At 43.5% G+C, this 19,321-nt stretch overlaps 2 protein-coding genes across 3 annotated transcripts in view; both read right to left on the reverse strand.

Annotated features, from left to right (window-relative positions):
• The window catches only part of GDNF (glial cell derived neurotrophic factor), a 170,614-nt gene extending 157,341 nt beyond the window's left edge, over positions 1-13,273 (reverse strand). For both annotated transcript variants that reach the window (XM_075527473.1, XM_075527471.1), the window contains exon 1: positions 13,268-13,273. The gene's annotated coding sequence lies outside the window, so the exon portion shown is untranslated. The remainder of the gene's footprint in view (positions 1-13,267) is intronic.
• LIFR (LIF receptor subunit alpha) overlaps positions 1-19,321 on the reverse strand; it is a 201,632-nt gene that overhangs the window by 31,747 nt on the left and 150,564 nt on the right. The gene's annotated exons all lie outside the window — the stretch shown is intronic.

Below are 19,321 nucleotides of genomic sequence, written 5' to 3' on the forward strand. Positions count from 1 at the left end.
AAAATAAAGGGTTTTACTAAACATAAATGCTTTATTTATCTGTATGCTGATGCTTGAGACAGTACTGCATAGTAAGCTTGATATTCCAAACTACATTGATTAATTTAGATTTCAGTGGGAATTTATTGTTACAAACTGGACTTTCTTCAAGAATCCAAGTCAACCAAGTTGTAAATGTCTAACTGGACCACAGGGGACATGAATGAACAAACCAGGTCAGGAGCTGGTGCTTCTCGGGCTGTAATGCGGTTCTGCACAGCTCACAACACAAGGATTCTTTTCAAAGCCAGTCACATCTTGTTATTAATGATATTTGTTTTTTTTTTTTTCTTTTGGGAACTGCCTTTGTAAGGAAGGCTTTTGCTTTCAACCTTCCAACTCTTCCCTCTCTAAACATATATAAGATCTAATACAGAGATCCCCACATACAAGTTACTCTGCTTAGGATAGAAAGATCTACTTACTAACTCTTCCACTGAGGATATGGAGATTCAGTGCCCTGAGTATCAGTATCTTTTTGTTATCCTACCCATAGCCAAGAGCTGCTGCTCCTGCTTCAGGAGACATGCCAGTGCTGGATGCATGAGCTAAAAGGCGTTGCAATTACTGACTCTACAACTAGCACAGTGCCCTGGAATTCCCTTTCTGTGGTATCTAGGCAGCTAAATTTGGGAGCCCTTGCTCTAAATGTCGATAAACTACATTTACAGTGAAAAGATTAATTTTGTCATTTTTGCAGTAGGACTACTGCTCAAGAAATGGCTTAATAATTTATTTTTCCTTTTTTTTTATAAATGCAAAGAACCGTAAGAACATTTTATCTGACATCCTTTACAATACAGACCAGAGATACAGGCCATACAGTTGCTAATGCATGTATTCAGAAAGGTCTCTAGAGCTGTTGAGTGGAATGTTTGTTTGCCCAGAGTGGCATAGTTTCTAGAAAGATACCCATTCTTCAGTGAAAGACTGCAAAATCCACTGTGATCCTAGGTGTGTTGTTCTGATAACTTACTCTCATTGTTAAAAATGTGTGGGTTTCTCCACATTGAATTTGTCTAGCTTTACTTAGACACTGGACCTGATCATGCCTCTCCATGTTACGCTAAAGACTACCAGAACCAATATCAAGGCCTAGGAACAAGGTTACTTTATTTGCTCTACACAGTGATACACCTGAAGACCCATCAAGCTATCTACATGGTATAAGTTTATAAAGAGATGTAGAAAGGAGACTGCAGGAACCACATTTAGATTACTAGGAAGAAGCTTATGTTCAAAAGTCTTGACTATTACATCCTTTGGAATGGTTCTCCCTCCAAGTATCTGCTCAGTTAGAACTTGAGAAAATAATATAAAAATTATTTAGAGTAGTGTGTTTTAGTAGGAAGGGAAACCTCTCTGTTTTCACAGCTCTGCCTGGCAGAGCCTTTGGTAAAGTTCAAATGAAGAGGGAGGGTTGTCTTCTGTAGTTAATGTTTCTCTGAAATCACAGTCTCTTTTTGGGGGGTGGGTGGCTGTGTAAGTAAATCCAGATAATCCAAAATAACTGCCCAAGAACTTTTATGGCTATTGCAGTGTTAAAATAAAACAGACTAACAAAGCTTGTCTTCCTTGTTGGCAACAAGATTTTCAGTCCTCCCTTTTTTCTCCAAGCCTATCACAAAGTTGTCTTCCCTCTGGAGAATGAAAATACTTTCATATTTTCAGCATGTTCTCAGCAGCCGCTGCCAAAATCTGGAGTTCTTTGTCTTCGTACTTCTACTTACGCCATATTTCAGGGGAGACTTTCTAGCAGGCCTGGGGTGAAAGAGGCACTAGAGACTTTGGCTGCACAATGCCTGCTGAGGGGAGATTTGCCATACAGTGGTAAGAAAGCAGTTGAGGAAGTGGTTTAGATACTGACCTTCAAGTTAGAAAGCAGCAAAATCTGGGACAGCAGAAGGAAATCCGGGAAACTGAAGGAAGAAAAGAGCTTGTGAAAGATGGTTGAGACAGGAATGGAAAGAAGATTCTCTTGAAGCTGGGAAGGTTTTGAATAGACCCAAGTGAACTGGTTAGTTCAGCAGTATTTTAGGAAGGTGGGACAATGGCAGGAAGGGGCTTTCCTGTGCAGTAGGTTTGGCCTCCTGTGGGACACCATCTCACCCAGACCCTGACCAGCTGCATCTGGAAACTACTTTATTCTTGCCCCATGAGTAGTCCTGTTGGAGGACTTGCTCAGACATTTACTTCTTTGCTGATTACTAATGTTGTGATTTTCAGATTAAATTTGCTCTGACACTGTTTGCAACCATTGTTTTTATTCACCCAAACCTCACTTGTTTTTATTCTGCATTCTGCTCTGGTCTCTCTCTGTGCAAGTATTTTGTTTGTTGTTTTCCACCATAACAGATTATTCTTTTCCTGTTGTATATGGAGGACTTAAACTTCTATATCAGAAAAAAAAAATGCCTAATGGAACTAATATGTCAATTAGTCAACTACCTCGGTTACTGCATTTTGCTTTTCAGAAAAACCTAATAGTTTCCTTTTTTCCCCCCACTGAGTTTATTTTACAATTTGAAAACACGTTTTCTTCGAAGTATCTCATGAAATATCGAGTGCACTCTCAGTAAGTTTGCAGATGACACCAAGTTGTGTGGGAGTGTTGATCTGCTGGAGGGTAGGCAGGCTCTGCAGAGGGACCTGGACAGGCTGGATCGATGGGCTGAGGTCAATTGTATGAGGTTTAACAAGGCCAAGTGCAAGGTCCTGCACTTGGGCCACAGCAACCCCATGCAACGCTACAGGCTTGGGGAAGAGTGGCTGGAAAGCTGCCTGGCAGAGAAGGACCTGGGGGTGTTGGTTGACAGCCGCCTGAATATGAGCCAGCAGTGTGCCCAGGCGGCCAAGAAGGCCAATGGCATCCTGGCCTGTATCAAAAATAGCGTGGCCAGCAGGACTAGGGAAGTGATTGTGCCCCTGTACTCGGCACTGGTGAGGCCGCACCTCGAATACTGTGTTCAGTTTTGGGCCCCCCACTACAAGAGGGATATTGAGGTACTGGAGCGCGTACAGAGAAGGGCAACGAAGCTGGTGAAGGGTCTGGAGCAGAAGTCTTATGAGGAGCGGCTGAGGGAGCTGGGACTGTTTAGCCTGGAGAAAAGGAGGCTGAGGGGAGACCTCATCGCTCTCTACAACTACCTGAAAGGAGGTTGTAGAGAGGTGGGGGTCGGTCTCTTCTCCCAGGTAACAAGTGATAGGATGAGAGGAAATGGCCTCAAGTTGCGCCAGGGGAGGTTTAGACTGGATATTAGGAAATTTTTCTTCACCGAGAGGGTTATCAAGCATTGGAACAGACTGCCCAGGGAAGTGGTTGAGTCGCCATCCCTGGAGGTATTTAAAGGACGTTTGGATGAGGTACTTAGAGACATGGTGTAGTGGTGGTTTTTGGCAGTGTTAGGTTTATGGTTGGACTCAATGATCTTAAAGGTCTTTTCCAACCTATATGATTCTGTGATTCTGTGATTCTGTGAAATGACACCTGAGTAAAAAGTGCTGGAAAGGCATCAAGTTTGCAGAGTTAAAAGAGTTTTTCTTTTCCTTCGGTGATTTGTTGTCATTATTGAAAAAGGCCTTTTGGGGTTTTGTTCTTTTGATGTAGAGATCTAGATGAAAAAAATAGGTGTGTGTTATTGGTTTAATAAGTACTCTCGAGCTGGATCCAATACACAGTGAAAGCAAAAGACTTCCACTAGCTTTTTGGGCCTGATTTGATGTCCTTTAAACATTAGCATATCCTCCAATGCAGCAGCTGATAAACTGCTGCTGATTGTGGCCTTTGATAATGGAGTATGCCGGAGTTTTTACCACTTCCAGCAGGAACCCACCAAATTAATCATTATGCACCAATATCCTTTTACAAAACTAAGTATGAGAAACATTTGGTCTATAGTGTATTAGTTATGTTTTTCCCCTTGCCAGTAACTCTTTAATTGCACTTTCCCTTTCCTATTTTATTATTTATCACTGTAATTGTATTCTTTCAGTATGCGTAACCTGTTATGATATAGTTGGTATGAAAGGCACCAAAGGAAATAAAGTTTTATAGCATAAAGAATTGTTTTTAAATGTTGGACATATTGGCCATTGATTTCATTTTTATTGCACTCCAAAATCATAAGCCACTCCAACAGCAAACTCTCATATCCTTAACAGCAAATAAGCAAGGAAGAAATGAATAATACATTTTATTTATGTTGCTTCCTGTGAGTTCCATCTAAGCCCATCGGGCAAAGATTTAATTTTCATTGCACTATGTAGCTAGCAGTCGCACATCCATAATCTACCACAAAGTAAATAAGATATTTCTATTGCTGTATTAAAAAAAGGAAAAGTGAGGAACTGTGCTCCAGTTGAATAAGGCCCTTCTTTTTGGTTTTGAGTTCAGTTTTTACCTAGAGATCCCACTATGGACAGGTATGATGACATATATGTTCCAGTGGAGGTGGGTGAAATTAAATTGTATTTAGGTATCTAAGGAAATGGTTTTGGATAGCCAGACCATTAATTTAGGTATCCAACTTAACTAGCTTTGACAATGAGGGTTGATGTGACTTCTTCGCAGATGACACCCAAGTGTTAGAACAGCCTCTTACTTCTACACAGTCATCGGACATATGTACCACACAAGCCTTAAGAATTCAATCTGAGTGTCTTGCCAGCACTCAGATGGCTATCTGGATGTTAGTAAAATGAGGTATCACTCTCCAGCACACTCCCTTTCCAATCCATCCTTCTTTTCCATGGCTCATTTCCTCCATTCTTGCTAGCAAAATGACCCAGGGATAATTTGAGCTGGTTTTTTTAACAGATATGTTCTTGTCTAGCCTTTGCTGCCTTTGCTGAAAAGCAGATTTGAGGGGTTATTATCAAAATAGTGACACAGTCAGTTTTAAAGGAGTAACAAGACCAAAAAAGGAACAGGCATAGGATCAGGCTAACGAACTGGAGCACTGTTGTGGCAGCTTTTCAGGCAGTAGAACCCTTCCACTAAGCCACAGGCAAATGCTTGTATTAACCCAAATGCTTATATTCACACTTCCCAGTGCCTGTTTGGCCTTGAGTTTGTCTATGCTAAGGATGGGGAACCCACTGCAACATAAGAAAGATTCAGAGGTGGCCTCTGCGATGCCTAGAACTACTCCCGTGGCACAGATGGGGCAGAGGCACCACCCAGACCTAGAAGACCGCAGAGATCTGGACTCTGCTGAGTAGTTCTGACTGTGCATGGCTGAGTGGCCTTCGGAAAGTCACTTCTATATAGCTCAATTTTCTCATCAGCTATGTGGTTGTAACGCCTTCTCAGTAAAACACTTTCAGCTCCACTGATGGTGGTCTAAGAGCTGGGGATTGTCCGTACTGTAATGCAGCATGAGGGTGTGTCCACCATATTCTAGTGACATTGCAGGTAGACACTGCATATAAAACAACTCTGTGAAGATAGTCAAAGACATTCACCAACAGCTTAATGTTGAAACTGATCTGAGGGAGTTTGCTTCTACAGCCAAGTGAGAGCAAGTAGAAAGGCTCTTCTAAACACAATATAACGTGTAAAACAATTCCATTTCTTTCAAAGGATTGACTTTGTGTCTATCATCTCTGATGCTGACAAGGCAGAGCTGGACTCTTTTTAGCCAGTTTCCCCTGGTACCCAAGGAAAGTTGGTGTCATCACACTGAAGTTTTCTTCCATGGTTGCCTGTAATACCCAGGAAGAACAATACAGGAGACCTCTCACAGTCCAATGAACCTCTATCCTGGGGGCCCTTCTGAACTCTTTTTGTCCTACAACACTATGGGATGATTTTTTCTGCTGCACCCAGTGGGCTGAAGTAAGGGCTGTTACTGAAATACAAGGGCAGCTCATATGCTTCATTACTACGGTTTCCAGCTATTTGTATCAGTTACCTTCAGTCATGTTTATAAGCTTTCCTTCTTACTGCAAAGGCTAGGAACTTACTTATTTTCACTGGAAGCTGTACTGCTGGGTTATGTCATGATTCTGGTACATGCGGCTTTCAGTGTGGGATTGTAATGTTTATAATATGGGTTGAACCAGATACTCTTGAAAGACAAATGAAGATCAGATGAATTGGTAGTTAATTTGGGGGCAAGAAATTTCAGTGTGTTCTGTTTTTACCGGTACAGTTCCTCCACCTGTGATCATTGCTTGCTAAGCTTAACCACTCTTCCAAAGATTCCTTCTTGTTCACCACAATTAGTAATTTTAAACATCTCACCCCCGCTTTGAAATAAATTCAAAGCTCAGATCTTGCCTCACGGCTTCTCTATCTTTTTGCTCTGCTGCTCTTCTGACCTCCCAATGCCTTCCCCAGCCCACTGCTGTGGTCAGCTGCTCTCTTTTCCTCATCTCTCGCAGAAGACTGACTTCTACAGGCTTAATCAGTATTGAACTGCACTAGGCGAGTGCTTTCTCAGCACTTGACATGATGTTCACAGAAAAGGAAATTAAAACTCTGAATTTTTCTAAATCTTTCTGCGTATCTTCTCCTTGGAAGGGGGTGAACTTTGCATCTCATACAGGACTGCCACTCACCAGCTCTTAAGCCATTGGGGATTTATTGCCAGGTTCCCTCGCTGACATACATGTTTCCCTTGAATGTTGTAGCAGAAGTTAGGATACAGCTTTGCTGATCAAGCAGTGATACTGAACAACAATAGCACTATACATGATCAGAACTATTTTTCCAACCAGCAGCCCTTGGCAGCACAATGCCCCCTTTCATCAGGCGATGCCTATGGATGTGCAGAATACAAAGTCAGACTGTGTGCAGGAGCTGTTTAACAGAACAACACTATGCGCTTTACCAACTATAGGCGACAGCGGAAAGGGGAGCGGGGCATGGAAAGTCAGACTGAGAACAAAACTTAGTTCTTGAGTCCAAATCTCATAACAGCCAAGCTCGTCATGCAAAGGTCCGTTCAGTAAGAGCAGTCTCCCCGAAACTGAGTTACAGGAAGTGTTCTGACACAGAAAGAATATGTGTCTATCCTATTTACCACATGGTAAATTGGATACAGCACAGCTTTTGATCCTTCTGCAGTAGAGAGACCCTGTGCTATAAAAGAAAGGATCATCAAGTAATGCCTGTGCAGAGATTTCTAAGAAATCAAGTCTGGAGTGATGGAAGGTTAGAGAGCTGCTCAGAATCGCCTTTCTCAGTAAAGGCTATTGGTCCATGGGATGTGCAGGGGTGTAATATAATGCCGATATTTAACAACAGGTTTCCACAAATACCCCACAGAAATCTCTTTGGCCTTCACACCAGTGCTACATAAACTGTGTGAGAAAGGAGATGTATTTGGGAGTCTCCTTGTTTTTTCTCTAGTCTGGGCAGAAGTCTGAGACTGAAGACCTCAGAGGCACCATCCTTCATAACAAATGCTCCTACATTCCTGTTATTATTTGATGATTCACTTTCCACATGAGAATCAGTCTAGTAGATCCCATGGTTCTCCTGTTTCTCCCAAAGCTGGACTAGTTATCTGAAGGGCCCAAGATGGGAGGTCACGTGCAGAGTGGTTGTGAGATGTCCTCTGCTGATGATGGCAGCACATCCAGCTGGGTGCCACGGGGGTTTCTTTGCCATGTGAGGTTGCATTGCGATGATGAGGTGATAACCCATCAATGTGTTCTATTCTATCTCCTCCACTGGGAGTAAATGAGATGAGCACCCAAAGGGGAATTAACGTGAGATAACCAAGATACTGCAATTCCTTCAGCAGGCAGCGACCCTCCTGGGCAGACAAGCCTTCTCCACAGTGTGTTCTTAAACCAGTGCAGTGAAATGTGTGCCCAGGACTACTTTGCTTTAAACCAGCTGTGTCTGCTGTCCCAGCAAATGAGGACTGCTTTAACTGCTTGTGTGGAACAAGCCTATCCTAGCCTAAAATACAAGTGCCTGCAGAGAAATTTGCTTGAGCTTGGCTGAAGAGGGTCTGTGCATGGACAAGTCTGGGCAGCAAGGGACCCCTCTTGGGAGTCCTGGTACAGTGTGGCTGTGCAATGTCTTTGCTCAGCTCTAACAGCTGGGCTCCTCTGGGCGGAAGAGGACAGAGCCATATCTCCTGTGTGTCCAAAACCCCACTGACACTCCCGGTCTGTGAAAGAAACTTCCATTTCCGTATGCTGGGCTTTACATGCAGGTTTGTCTTTGTTGCTTATCATTACAGTGCAGAAGCAGCTGCACACAGTAACAAATTCAGCCTCCCAGCATCTGTGTACCGGAGGGCAGGACCCTTCTGCTGCAGTACAGGGATGCAGCCCCAGGCTCATGCTCTGTATCTTTAGGCAAGCAGCAGGGAGAGGAGAGAGAGCAGATGTTTCCCCAAGTACTGAAGCTGCTTTTCACATACGTTTTCCAGTAGTGACATTACCTGCTAGCTTAGTGTATTTAAATGACCAGAAATTCAGAGAATATGACAATGATGCACTGACAAAGACACTGACCAAAGACAAGGTGAGTCAGCTGGAGCTAGTACTGCTAATGCAGGAAAGTACTTTCATCCTTTATTGCTACTATACACTGGGGGGGGGTGTGTGTGTGTGCGTGTGTATTTTTAACAGCTTGGGGGTAGAATAAAACTAACTTTGTTCCCTTGAAGACAAATATTAACCATCTGTGACAGAAAGTATATGTTCAGCAATTGCATTCCATATCTATTTTCTTTGCTTTTTAAATTATTTATACAATTACACCACCCACAGCTTTGTGGCCCTTTGCACTCAATGAAAAAGTTTCTCTGTGGATAGGATTCACTCTTTTGTCTCTGTCTCACCTACTGTATGTGGGAATTGGAGAAGCTAGTATATAAAATACAGTGCAATAACAAAAGAAATGACAATCGATGGTATGAGAAAGATGAGATTTATATGGCGTGAATACCTCAAAGCAAAAAAGAAAAGTGTTCTTTTCTGGGGAGGGGGAGGTAAAACAGAGAAACAGAGAACAATGATATAAATGATTTAATAAAATGCAGAAATAGATTATATTCCTAGGCTTGCTCTTCTGATTAATTCCTAATAAGAAAATACACAAGTTTTTCTAGTGATTTAAATCCAGTCACAACATTAGTTGCTTTTCACTGATGAATTCACAGTTTGATGGCCTGAATTTAAGAGAATGGTGGAACCTGCATATCCTGTGTCATCAGCTTGTGAATCAGGTGGTGTTCAAACACTCGGCTGAATCACACTGTAAGGTAAAAATATAAAGGCAATGAACCTGAGGCTGCACCTAGTCCTTATCAATGCTGATAGCAAACTTCCTACTGGCTTTAATCTAAACCTGTGTTTGTCTCTTAGGTTGGAGAAATTATTATTAACTTAATGCTGTGTAATAGAAATGTTAGAAGGGAAAAAAGAAATAACAAGGACACAAATTTTAATGTGAAATCTAATCATTATACGTTACAGAAACAATAAGTAAGGGTTCTTGAACGGTAAAATATCCTTACAATTCACTGTTTAGCAGATTTCTGTAAAACCGAAGATCAAGAAAAGATTTACATTTTCTCTCTGGGAATTTCCTTGTTGCATTAAAGAAAATTAAGACAAATGAGTAACATGATTTTGAGTCTTGAAAGTGTTCCAAGGTTTGCAACAATGCCATCAAATTTTAGACTGTTGCTGATAAATCTGTCCTTTGAAAGGTATGCCTTTCCCTCTAGTTGCTACCAACCCTCCTCCAGAAATGCCACTTTGGACTGAAACATTCTACTTTAAATTGATATTTCCTTGCACAGTGATATTTAAAGGACAGTCTGAGTTAAAACAGCAATTTGAAACTAAGCACTGACATTTTGAAATGAAGCACTTCAGTTAGTTTCAAAATGTTGCTTTGGAAAATCGAAATATTTTCTCAAAATTGGTATTTTCCCAGGGGTGAATGGGACTCTTTCAATTGGAGAATGCAGAAAACTTTTCTCCTACACTAATTCATCTGCTTGACTTTGGAATTTGAGAATGAAGCTGAGGCAGGTCTTTGAAAGAAAACTGAGTGGCTAGAAAGAAGAATAAACTCCAGTGTATCTCTCCATCTGCACAATATTATTTCATATCGCACATTTTCTGCATTTTGCAAAGCTTTTCAGAGCAGGAAGGGAAGCAGTCTATACATCTGTGCAGTGTTAAGCATAAAGATATCCTGATTTCTGCCACAGTGCAAACAAGAATCAAAACGGTTTTGTCCAGTTCACTGTAACATTTAATGAGCCAAGGTACAGGGCTTCCACCCAAGTCCAGGGAAGGTAGCTTAAAACACTCACTCTAGCCTACCATTTTTTTCTAAATACTTCTCAAGAAAGTACTAGGAGCTTCTGCTGCTCTATAGCATGTTCCAGGCTGCTGCAGTTGTAGATGCGTCATTCATCTGTCTCAGAGCACTGATGTCTAACACATTTCAGCTCCTTCTTCAAGACCATCACTTCCCTGCACTGAGTCTGATTTTCTGCAGGTTTCTTGAGGTGAGAAGAACTTGTGCTCCAGACAAACTGAGTCCCCTTGTGCTGGATCCAGAGCTGATACTAATCTTGCTAAGCTTAGCAGTTTAGCTCTGATGTTTGATACGGTAAGTTGGTCTTATCCTGCTTCAGTTTCATAGCTAAAGATTTGGAATTTAACCTTACATGACAGTTTTCATCTGGAGGAGCCAGTTGTTTCAGCTGGATACACTAAGGACACAGCTGAGATGAGCAAATGGCAGCAAGACAAGGGTGGTAATGACTGGCAGCCAGAGCTGTGCTATGCCTAAACTCACTGTCCCAGCCTCAGTGCTGACAGTTATACACTGGGATTACCCATATAGTAAGGACTGCACAAGGGCTGACTGTTTAAAATAAAAATAAAAATAAATAAATGACAAGTTAACTCAGCCCTTCCCAAACTACATTGTCCTGTGTCTCACCTCTTCCTAGTCTTGCCCTAGCAAAGAGATGCAGGTACCCATCAAACTTGCCTTTCCAGCCTGCTCCAGTGCCCTTCCCACCACGCTGCACCAGGATCTGCACTAGGCTTAGCCCACAGCACAAACAACGTGTGCTCTTGCTCCTTCCTCTGCTCTTTAGCTCCCTGCCCTCTAAACCTGAACATGCTGATAGGGAAGCACAGTCTGTCTCCATATGTTATGCTCTGCTATGGTTCACTGTCCACTACAGCCAAGAAGCCAGTACTCTCTGGTGCACAGGAGAACCTAGATTTCCCCTGGGATCGTGCGCCTCTTCCCTTCAGGTGCTAGCTTGCAAGCTTTGCACAGCACGAAATCACAAGTCTGGACCTTATTTTGATTTTTTATTAGTAGCTGGTTGATGCTGGTAGCCAAGTAGAAAATAAGACTGTTATCCTGCAATACAGTGAAAAGCAAATGGAATTGACAGTTTCTGCAGATACCCTGAGTTAGCTTCTCATTTTCTCAGGGAATGGGAGAAGGTTCATTTTTCAAGACTTTGCTGTCATCTTGCCCTGTGAGCAAAAGCAGAGTGAGTGCAGCCATGTCCAGCTGTACAGCTGCCAGACAGAGCACTCCAGCTCTCAGGGCTCCCTTGCACGAGCTCAGTACAGCACTTGGACATCCCCTCTCTTCATCGCTCATTCTCTTTCAGTGATTTTGTGATAGCGCAAACACCTCCTTGTGAAGCCATAAGGCCTCCTGTCTTGCTGGTAAGCACTAAATTGTACTGGATAGGGGAGAACCCAACACTTGTACAGTCCCTCATTTCCCCCCCAGGTTTCAAAGGGTGGTGTGTGTGTGGGTTCTATTATGGAACCCCCTCTCCTCACACTGAAAAAGTGGGGTAACCTCAGGAATATAAGTTTGTACATGGATGTCATGTTTGAAGAGTTTTTTTTTATCAGGGCCTGTTGCGATAGGACAAGGGGTAATCGTTTTGAACTAAAAGAGGGTAGATTCAGACTAGATATAAGGAAGAAACTTTTTACAATGAGGGTGGTGAGGCACTGGGACAGGTTGCCCAGAGAGGTGGTAGATGCTCCATCCCTGGAAACATTCCAGGTCAGGCTGGACGGGGCTCTGAACAACCTGATCTAGGTGAAGATGTCCCTGCTCATTGCAGTGGGGTTGGACTAGATGACCTTTAAAGGTCCCTTCCAACCCAAACCACTCTATGATTCTATGATTTTTACCATGCTAATTCCTTTAAAAAACATATTTTCTGGTTCCAGTGTAAAACACCTTAACACTTATCTTTATAACATCAGGCAAGACTGCTGCAGCCATTGCTGGGCTATGAGGGGGTACAAACAGGACTGGAGAGGTTTCTCCTGACTCCCCTGAATGGCTGTCCTCAAAGTGGGACTGGTGAGTCAGAGGGATTATGAATGTTCAGAAATAATATTATTGGCTTGAAAATCATGTAAAAAATACCCAGAAGAATCAATTTGCTTCCCACTGATTGCCTTTTGCTGTTGGATTCCTTAGGATTTGTGCAGAACACTTTTTTCTCCAATTTAAACTACAGCAAATGTGTTTTAAAATTAAATCCTTAATTCTTCACATGATCAAGTAACTCAAGGAGCTGAAGCTTTACAATGCACACGAACCAGCTGGGTAAGCTGACAAACACACAAGCTATAGTTGATTAAAAAAAGGAAAATCCCTTCCCTCCTCTCCAGGCCAGGGAGCAGCAGAGTTGGGACTCAGCCTTGGGTAACGAGTTGGTCTCCAGTTTGTTCCTGGAGCAGCACATCTGTCTCATGCTTCCTATCCAGGAAAGAGGGATAGTAAACGAGTAGCCTAGAAAATGGTGTATTAAGAATGCTATTATTAGGTCAAGGCATGAGGAATGTTAGAAAAGACTCCCACAAAGGGTCTGTTGCCTCTCTGAGTATTAAAATGTAAACTGACATTGAGCATTTCACTGTACCAAAGTGGTCCTCTCTTGGGTGGTTAATGCCCACCCTGCTGTCCCAAACATGCTGCTCTCTCTTCCCATCCACATCGATCTCAGGTCAACCACTGGATGCTGCTCTTCTCAACAAGCAGAAAAAAATAACTTCAAACAAAATCTTTCACAGAAAGTGAGGGAAATACCAATTCACTGCACTGCATATATTCCTTTTCTTTGCTGCAATACGTATTAGTCCACACCTTAAATTACTTTGATACTCAGGCTTTATGATCAGCCCAAATGTTTCCTTTACAAATTGAGGGATCCAGAGCTCCTATAGCTTTTCAAGAGAACTGTACTTCTGAGCTGGTTCCTTTACTTTTGTTTTTGACTTCCTGTCCTTAGCACTCTCCCTAGTCTTGTTCCATGTCCTCTGACCTTACATACCCTGCACACTTACAAACTTCGCTCTAGTTTTTCCCCTGGAGTTTGCTCTTCGCTGGTCCTGCTCCATCTGGCACTTGCTTCCTCTGTCTATCAAGATGCATCCTCTTTTTGAATGTGGCTCTCAAATCTTCCTGTTTGCAGTTATGCTAAACCCATTTTAGGACTGTATCCATGTACTTTCATCTTTGCCTTGCAAACAAAGTGGATTTTATCTTCTCTGTTAATTTCTTTTTTTCTTTTATCCTCTGTATTTGTACACTTTTGCTGTTTATAGGCAAGGCTGTGCTAAACTCTCTCGCACTTGTCTCTGACCAAGCATTTTCTGACTCTCTGGGTGATAAAGCCATGTTATTATGTTGTGAATGCTAGTGCCACTTTCTTGCATGCAACCCTCACTAATATTTTCTTTGTTCTTTCCCCCTAGTGATTCATGTTGGGTATGCAATTATGTTGATTATGCATTGACCATGCACATGGTTAATTAATCGTATTTGCATACACCATTTTGGCAACTGCACAATATTAATCTTGCTTTGAAATGATTGCTTTCATGATTTAATAGATTAACTCATTACACTGAAGATCATGTCATTCAGTCACTAGAATTTATCCATTTCACATCTCCACCAACTGGAAATATGTCCATTTTTACCAACCAGTACTTACTGAGCTACACAGACTTCCAAGGGAAGAAATGGAGAGCTGGGTCATCTGAGTGAGGTCAAGGACATCTCATAGATCTAATAACCTACAAGCATGGCAAAATTTTCAAGATTCTGTGTCTAGTCTAAGTCATGGTTCCCCCTTGTTCTGGGGAGAAAGGGAAGAACAATACAGCCACTACTGGTATAGAGGCCTTTCTCCTTAGCGCTTCCTTCAGTTCAAAGGGGAAAAGTTTAGCTGTGCTATCCTGTCTCTGCCCATCCTTTCTCTGCCCAGTTGCATGGGAGGAGCAGCAACCATCACAGGGAGTAGTTTTATATCTCAGGCTGGGCTGCAGCGCTCCAGGGTGGAGGTCAGGAAGGACAGCATCAGCTATACCTACCAGAAAAGCGCCAGCCCGTGAGGGAAGAGGAGAAATATAACCTCCCTTTAGTTTATTTACACAGATAGGAGTGAGTGGAAGGTTTCAGTCCCTTTGTTTATGAGAACTGCTCTTGAAAAGGCAAATGTCCCAGTTGCCTGCAGCTCTCCTTCAATTTTGCTGATTATCCATATGCATTTTCCCTTTCTGTGCTAGTCATTTTCTGGGGGTTATTTCCTCAGAGTTTTCCAGCCTTTTGATCGTCTTCAACATCTTCCAAGGTAGAGCCTAACTGACCCATCAAATCTAAGAAAAGAAAACAGTCCCTTAAGGCTGGATTGTAAATCTCCAATCTAAGCTGAGCTGGACAGGAGGAGCAGCATCACCTCGGGTGGAGATCAAAGTGTAGACTTTAGCCTTACCTCCTGCCCCCTCCCTTGTTCTGGAAAACATCATATCTCTAGCCTACGTAATTTCTCCTGCCATTTGCCATCAGGCCCTGACAGTGGCTGGCTTCCTCAGGAATGGGAGGAACTTGTTTTTCTCCACTCTACTGCTGCCTATTTCCTTATGTAAGTAAGGCACCACTTTCCTTCTCATGGTACAGGGAGAATGGAAGTCTTTTTATTTCCTTCGCCCACTAAGTTGGAACAGTGTCAATTTAGTTCTCAGACAGTGTGTCACACCAGCAAATAAATAAATAAATAAATAAACCTCAATGATCCCCTACAGCTTTCACAGGCCTGCATTTTAGAATTTGATTTCTGAGGCTCCCACTGTAGCTAATTAAAAAAGTCTGTTTACATTTTGTTTCTAAGTGTTCTGTATGACATACAAACTATCTTGTGTACATACAACATGGGAAGGGAATTTAAATGCTTATAACATGGCTAGGTATTCGTAAGTGTTTAAAGAGAAATTGGGTCCCTGAGCCCAAGTCACCAGTGCATGGTTGCATTTCTGAGTCCCATTTTTTGTTTGAAATCCTTCTTGTTCGTCAGAAGACAGTTAGACAAATTTTTTACCCCCTAAAACAATTTTGCTTTTTTTTTTTCCTGGAGTTCATGAACAATGGGTTTGCAAATAGCAAGAGAAGCGGTTACAGCATGTGATTATAACCAGCAGCTGAGCACGTCTGGAAAGATTGTCACAGCCGTAATGACACCAAGTCTTTTGCACTTGAAGGTGACAGATCTGCCAATGGGGTTCAGATGTCGGTGCTATCAAAACTGCTTCAAAGTTAGGGGCCTGATTGCAGACCAGTTTACTATCGTGTGGGTGTGTTTGCATGCAAGCTGTGGATCTTCTGGTGTGGGTTCTGGGCTCTGGCAGCAAGTGGTGCTGCAGTGTGACTGTGAGCCACAGCCTGAAAGCCAGAGCATCCTGGGGAGATCAGAGGAGGCAGGGCACTGCAGACACTCTCTTCCTGCTGTGGCTTTTTGGCTGTACTGGACAGAGAAAATAGTCATTATTTAATAATTAAAGTCTGCATCAAGTCAGTATCAGTTTAATAGTGAAAGGAAAAGTTAGAGTATGGGTTTTCAGCAGTAAATATTGATGTAATACATCTCAAAATGAAGATGAAACCATTTTAGGCTCTTAATTATGTGCCACATGGGCATCACGCAATAGATTTGGTTAATCAAGATCTTGACAAACTGACACGCTATGGAAGAGGGAAACATATACAGTTTATTGGGCAGGGAGATTAAAAGACTGAGCCTGGAATAAATGAAATTTTATTGCATGTAAAGAAGACAGCATTAGACAGATCCAAGTGGCTCTCTTAACAGAAAATAGCATGGCTTACTTCTGGGATTGGCACAGGAATAGAAATAAATCAAAGAAAAATTATTCCCAGAAAGCTACAGAACAGTATTCTTGAGGAAAGAGACCTAAATATGACACCAGCTAAAGAGGGTTCAATACATTTTAAATTGGTTTAATCCAAGAAGCAGCATGATGTCTCACAGATATGATACAAAGGATGCAAGCTTCTATTATTTCTGTTAACAAAGTGCATCTGGAAGCCTGTAAAGATCTGACAAGTTTTTATGGGATTAAGTTTGTTCTGTACTTCTTTCTTTTGAAAAGAATTGGGTTTTTTTCTGAAGGTAGCCAAAGGGAGAACAAGCACACATATATCTTCTCTGTGTAAAATAAAAAGTCAAAATAGTTTGTAATGTTAAATATCATGTTAGAATACTTTTAATTAATAGAAAGACTTGATCATAGAATCATAGAATCATAGAATAGTTTGGGGTGGAAGGGACCTTTAAAGGTCATCTAGTTCCAACCCCCCTGCAATGAACAGGGACATCTTCACCTAGATCAGGTTGCTCAGAGCCCCATCCAACCTGACCTGGAATGTTTCCAGGGATGGGGCATCTACCACCTCTCTGGGCAACCTGTTCTGGTGTTTCACCACCCTCATGGTAAAAAAATGTCATCCTTATATCTAGCCTAAATCTATGATTTTTTAGTTTAAAACCATAACCCCTTGTCCTATTGCAACAGACCCTGCTAAAAAGTTTGTCCCCATCTGTCTTATAAGCCCCCTTTAAGTACTGAAAGGCTGCTATAAGGTCTTCCCAGAGCCTTCTCTTCTCCAGGCTAAATGACCCCAACTCTCTCAGCCTGTCCTCATAGGAGAGGTGCTCCAGCCCTTGGATCATTTTTGTGGCCCTCCTCTGGACCCGGCTGCAACAGGTCTGTGTCTTTCTTGTGCTGAGAGGTCCAGAGCCAGACACAGTACTGCAGGTGGGGTCTCACCAGCGCAGAGCAGAGGGGTAGAATCACCTCCCTCGACCTGCTGGCCACCCTACTCAGGCTTGACAAGACAATCACAGAATCACAGAATTGTATAGGTTGGAAAAGACCTTTAAGATCATCGAGTCCAACTGTAAACCTAACACTACCAACACCACCACTATACCATGTCCCTAAGCACCTCATCCAAACGTCCTTTAAATACCTCCAGGGATGGCGACTCAACCACTTCCCTGGGCAGCCTGTTCCAATGCTTGACAACCCTTTCAGTGAAGAAAAATTTCCTCATATCCAGTCTAAACCTCCCCTGGCGCAACTTGATGCCATTTCCTCTTGTCCTATCACTTGTTACCTGGGAGAGGAGACCGACCCCCACCTCTCTACAACCTCCTTTCAGGTAGTTGTAGAGAGCCATAAGGTCTCCCCTCAGCCTCCTTTTCTCCAGGCTAAACAACCCCAGCTCCCTCAGCCGCTCCTCATCAGACTTGTGCTCCAGACCCTTCACCAGCTTCGTTGCCCTTCTCTGGACACGCTCCAGCACCTCAATGTCTCTCTTGTAGTGAGGGGCCCAAAACTGAACACAGTATTCAAGGTGCGGCCTCACCAGTGCTGAGTACAGGGGCATGATCACTGCCCTAGTCCTGCTGGCCACGCTATTTTTGATACAAGCCAGGATGCCATTGGCTTTCTTGGCCACCTGGGCACACTGCTGGCTCATATTCAGGTGGCTGTCAACCAACACCCCCAGGTCCTTCTCTGCTGGGCGGCTTTCCAGCCACTCTTCCCCAAGCCTGTAGCATTGCATGGGTTGCTGTGGCCCAAGTGCAGGACCTTGCACTTGGCCTTGTTGAACCTCATACAATTGACCTCGGCCCATCGATCCAGCCTGTCCAGGTCCCTCTGCAGAGCCTGCCTACCCTCCAGCAGATCAACACTCCCACACAACTTGGTGTCATCTGCAAACTTACTGAGAGTGCACTCGATCCTTTCGTCCAGATCATTGATAAAGATATTAAACAGAACTGGCCCCAACACAGAGCCCTGGGGAACACCGCTTGTGACCGGCCACCAACTGGAGTAAACTCCATTCACCACCGCTCTTTGGGCCCAGCCATCCAGCCAGTTCTTTACCCAGCGAACACTACACCCGTCCAAGCCATGAGCAGCCAGTGTCTCCAGGAGAATGCTGTGGGAGACTGTGTCAAAGGCTTTACTGACGTCTAGATAGACAACATCCACAGCCTTCCCCTTATCTACTAGGCGGGTCACCTTGTCGTAGAAGGACATCAGGTTGGTCAAGCAGGACCTGCCTTTCCTGAACCCATGCTGGCTGGGCTTGATCCCTTGGTTATTCTCTACATGCCGTGTGATAGCACTTAGGGTGATCTGCTCCATCAGCTTCCCCGGCACCGAGGTCAGGCTGACAGGCCTGTAGTTCCCCACGTCCTCCTTCTGGCCCTTCTTGAAGATGGGCATCACATTAGCTAATCTCCAGTCAGCAGGGACTTCCCCAGTTAGCCAGGACTGCTGGTAAATGATGGAAAGGGGCTTGGTGAGCACTTCTGCCAGCTCCTTCAGTACTCTCGGGTGGATCTCATCATGCCCCATGGACTTGTGAGTGTCTAAGTGGTGCAGCAGGTCACTCACCATTTCCCCCTGGATTATGGGGGCTCCATTCTGGTCCCCGTCCCTATCTTCCAACTCCAGGGGCTGGGTACCCAGAGAACAATTGGCCCTGCTATTAAAGACTGAGGCAAAGAAGGCATTAAGTACCTCAGCCTTTTCCTCATCCTTGGTCACTGTGTTCCCTCCCCCGTCTACCAGGGGCTGGAGATTCTCCTTACCTCTCCTTTTGCTGCTAATGTATTTGAAGAAGTGGTTTTTGTTGTCTTTTACAGCAGCAGCCAGATTGAGCTCTAGCTCAACTTTGGCCCTTCTAATTTTCTCCCTGCACAGCCTTGCTACACCTTTGTAGTCCTCCTGAGTTGCCCGCCCCTTCTTCCAGAGGTCCTAGACTCTCCTCTTTTTCCTGAGTTCGAGCCAGAGCTCTCTAGTCAGCCAGGCCGGTCTTCTTCCCCGCCGGCTCGTCTTTCGGCACCTGGGGACAGCCCGCTCTTGTGCCTTTAGGACTTCCTCCTTAAAGAACGTCCAGCCTTCCTGGACTCCTGTGCCC

The sequence above is a fragment of the Mycteria americana genome, chromosome Z (assembly GCF_035582795.1).
Source record: "Mycteria americana isolate JAX WOST 10 ecotype Jacksonville Zoo and Gardens chromosome Z, USCA_MyAme_1.0, whole genome shotgun sequence".
Taxonomy (NCBI): Eukaryota; Metazoa; Chordata; class Aves; order Ciconiiformes; family Ciconiidae; genus Mycteria; species Mycteria americana.